Here is a 4751-nt window from a genome sequence, read left to right as displayed (position 1 = left end):
TGTCTCCCTGCACCCCCACCAAAGCCCCAGCTGAAGCCCCAGCCCACACCAGCTCCCTCTCCAAAGCCATCTCCAAGGCTACCTGCAATGACTCAGGATGAGCCAGCTGGGTCTGTATGCGCAGCTCCGTAGGAGAGAGCGCCTGTATGAACTGGTCCCGTGCTAGCTCGCTCTGCACGGAGGGGGCATGTGAGCATATGCCCACCGAGAGAGGCTCTCAATGTCATTAGCTAGCACCCGTAGAGGCTCTCCAGGCTGCCTGCGTCTATTACTCAGTTCGGAGCGCAGTAGCCCGGGCTGTACACACTGTCCATAGCGCCTCCTCAGTGCTCCCACTAAAGCACCATAATCACGTCTGTCCTCGGGGCTAATCAATATCAAACAGGCCAGAGCTTCATCCGTGAGGCATAAAGCCAACTGCAGTGCCCTATCTTCATCCGACCACCCCCTAAAATGAGCTAACAGTTCAAACTGAGCATGAAAAGCTTCCCAATCCGCCTTACCGGAATACTTCGGGGTCTTAACGGATACGGACGCAGCCGGGAACTGGGCGCCGCCATGTTTGTTTACATCCTGATCCCCAGATTCCTCGTCCCGCCGACGTCACCCCTTCGGTCCGCCCACCAGAATCCGCGCGAAACACAGTCGACGAAGCACTCATGCCCGCTTCAGCCGCCATCACTCTAACGTCCTCCCTCAAGCGGCCTCTGGGCTCCGATGCCCTGGCGATCTCCTCAGCCAGAACCCCCGACGTCCATGCACACGCACCTCCTTGGCCATAATCGTCCCCTACCTCCACCTTCACTTTCGGATTCCCTCGAAGCATCTTCAACCCCCGTTCTCACCTACGGTAGCTAGCCACAGAAGTCAGCTAGCTAGCTGGCTAACTTTATCAACGTTTTTACTTCTGACACCAATGTAATGACCTGACTAGATCATAAAAGAACAACTGTCCAGACAGAGGATTGAGTTTACGAATGGACGGTTTATTAAACCAACTTTACACAGGCTACTGTTTGGCCGTAGCCCACGCCAAATAAATGAAAGATAACCCACAAGCCAATCGTGACCTTCTCTTGTGAAGCCCAGACGTAAAGAGAGAGAACAAAGGCTAAACCTGGTCTTAACTTCCAATGCTCCATCCCCCTGCCCAACCCCCCTCCACGCCACTCCGCCAACCGCCAGGATGCCTGGCATCAGAACATTCCAGGCATTCCCGTGATTGGCAGATAGCAGGTTGATTGACATGTCGGACCCCGCGAACACTGGGTACTGGTAGGTACAACACAACCATCTACTAGCCTAACACATAACACACAGCTGTCTGTGCGGGTCGCTACAACACTATAGCTCAAGGTGTAGCTCAAGGTGGCTACATCGGAATGTCGGCTTGCACGGGAAAAACTGTACATTTCTAACATTTATGGTTGAGATTTAATTAATATAAACTATGCACCTTATGACTTTCATTAACACGCAGGCGTCACTCAGACATTAGTAAGGCGTTGGTATGACGACATGTTAGTTACACGTTCAATGGTAGGCAACAGCCACACGGTGGTAGTGTTGCCTAGTTTTATTAACACGCAGGCATCACGCAGACGTTGGTGAAGCTTCGAACACACCTAGTGAGTTAGGCGTTTTGGTACACCAGAAGTACATTTAATTTCCAATGGAACTCTGCGTTTGCCTTGCAGCATTGCGTTGCAGAGGCAGTTGCAGTGCGTTCTGTGTGGTGCATACGTTGGATTTATCGAACGAATGCGTCAAACTGTATGCGTAAATGGGTTAACGGAAATGGTAAGCCCTCCTGTAGCTCAGTTGGTAGAGCATGGCGCTTGCAACGCCAGGGTTGTGGGTTCGATTCCAACGGGGGGCCAGTATGAAAAATGTATCCACTCACTAACTGTAAGTCGCTCTGGATAAGAGCGTCTGCTAAATGACAAAAAATGTAATAATGTAGCAGAAGGTGAATGTTGAACTTTTGTTGCACACATATCTAGATGACGCTGCATACCTTTATCAACAACCCCCCCCCACCCCCCCTGTTGAAAAACTTTTCTTAAACGAAAGCAAACGGAACGAAACGGGGGTAAACATACCTGAATTTGTCCAGTAGAAACTCTCGTTTGCAACTGTTGGACTAATGATTACACCCTAGATCAGCTAGATGCAGGCAAGTGTGTGCAAGGCGGTATTGAATATGTCACTGTCTGTCCATGTGTCACCTCAAATTTTTCTCTTGACCTTTGCGCACCTATGTTGTAAACTTTAATTCATAGACTAGGTTGTAGCAACCTCATGATGGGTATAGGGAAAATTCGAGAATCATGTAGTATCCTAAACTTATCGCTGTTACATTGAACTAGGTGAATGGAATATGAATGACAGTCATCCAATATGCTGTAATAGAAATAAGGCCACTGATATATTATGTACAGTGTGTGTGTGTGTGTGTGTGTGTGTGTGTGTGTGTATAATAAATAAATAAATATATATATATATATATATATATATATACACTACCAGTCAAAAGTTTGGACACCTACTCATTCAAGGGTTTTTCTTAATTTTTACTATTTTCTACATTGTAGAATAATAGTGAAGACATCAAAACTATGAAATGACACATATGGAATCATGTAGTAACCAAAAAAGTGTTAAAACAAATCAAAATATATTTTATATTTGAGATTCTTCAAAGTAGCCACCCTTTGCCTTGATAACAGCTTTGCACACTCTTGGCATTCTCTCAACAGTCCATCATCATTACTGTAACACGTAACCGATCGAGAAAACCCCCCAGAAATAAACTCGCAAAAAAATAATGAATAAACATCAATATCTTCAAAACTGTTTAAAGCTGTTCAGGCTTATCATTTATTGACAATATGTATCCTGTTACTGGAAATCCAAACAGGGCTAAACTGGGCTATTTGAACTGGATGAGATATCCTTTTCAAATAGGCCAACTACAGTAACGGATACATTTTTTGTTTGATCTATTTCCCTTGTTGATTCACGTTGTTGCCACACCAAAAGGCTTTTTATATACAGTGGGGAGAACAAGTATTTGATACACTGCCGATTTTGCAGGTTTTCCTACTTACAAAGCATGTAGAGGTCTGTAATTTTTATCATAGGTACACTTCAACTGTGAGAGACGGAATCTAAAACAAAAATCCAGAAAATCACATTGTATGATTTTTAAGTAATTAATTTGCATTTTATTGCATGACATAAGTATTTGATACATCAGAAAAGCAGAAATTAATATTTGGTACAGAAACCTTTGTTTGCAATTACAGAGATCATACGTTTCCTGTAGGTCTTGACCAGGTTTGCACACACTGCAGCAGGGATTTTGGCCCACTCCTCCATACAGACCTTCTCCAGATCCTTCAGGTTTCGGGGGCTGTCGCTGGGCAATACAGACTTTCAGCTCCCTCCAAAGATTTTCTATTGGGTTCAGGTCTGGAGACTGGCTAGGCCACTCCAGGACCTTGAGATGCTTCTTACGGAGCCACTCCTTAGTTGCCCTGGCTGTGTATTTCGGGTCGTTGTCATGCTGGAAGACCCAGCCACGACCCATCTTCAATGCTCTTACTGAGGGAAGGAGGTTGTTGGCCAAGATCTCGCAATACATGGCCCCATCCATCCTCCCCTCAATACGGTGCAGTCGTCCTGTCCCCTTTGCAGAAAAGCATCACCAAAGAATGATGTTTCCACCTCCATGCTTCACGGTTGGGATGGTGTTCTTGGGGTTGTACTCATCCTTCTTCTTCCTCCAAACACGGAGAGTGGAGTTTAGACCAAAAAGCTCTATTTTTGTCTCATCAGACCACATGACCTTCTCCCATTCCTCCTCTGGATCATCCAGATGGTCATTGGCAAACTTCAGACGGGCCTGGACATGCGCTGGCTTGAGCAGGGGGACCTTGCGTGCACTGCAGGATTTCAATCCATGACGGCGTAGGGTGTTACGAATGGTTTTCTTTGAGACTGTGGTCCCAGCTCTCTTCAGGTCATTGACCAGGTCCTGCCATGTAGTTCTGGGCTGATCCCTCACCTTCCTCATGATCATTGATGCCCCATGAGGTGAGATCTTGCATGGAGCCCCAGACCGAGGGTGATTGACCGTCATCTTGAACTTCTTCCATTTTCTAATAATTGCGCCAACAGTGGTTGCCTTCTCACCAAGCTGCTTGCCTATTGTCCTGTAGCCCATCCCAGCCTTGTGCAGGTCTACAATTTTATCCCTGATGTCCTTACACAGCTCTCTGGTCTTGGCCATTGTGGAGAGGTTGGGGTCTGTTTGATTGAGTGTGTGGACAGGTGTCTTTTATACAGGTAATGAGTTCAAACAGGTGCAGTTAATACAGGTAATGAGTGGAGAACAGGAGGGCTTCTTAAAGAAAAACTAACAGGTCTGTGAGAGCCGGAATTCTTACTGGTTGGTAGGTGATCAAATACTTATGTCATGCAATAAAATGCAAATTAATTACTTAAAAATCATACAATGTGATTTTCTGGATTTTTGTTTTAGATTCCGTCTCTCACAGTTGAAGTGTACCTATGATAAAAATTACAGACCTCTACATGCTTTGTAAGTAGGAAAACCTGCAAAATCGGCAGTGTATCAAATACTTGTTCTCCCCACTGTATATCTAGCCAGGGACATCAGACACAGCGGTTCCTTGTACTATTCTGACGTCAGTTGTAGACCAAAGGGGAGGTTGGGCGACCAGTGA

This window comes from Coregonus clupeaformis, chromosome 4 (assembly GCF_020615455.1).
Source record: "Coregonus clupeaformis isolate EN_2021a chromosome 4, ASM2061545v1, whole genome shotgun sequence".
Classification (NCBI taxonomy): domain Eukaryota; kingdom Metazoa; phylum Chordata; class Actinopteri; order Salmoniformes; family Salmonidae; genus Coregonus; species Coregonus clupeaformis.
The sequence above is the reverse complement of the archived record's forward strand: the minus strand, read 5'-3'. Positions refer to the sequence as shown.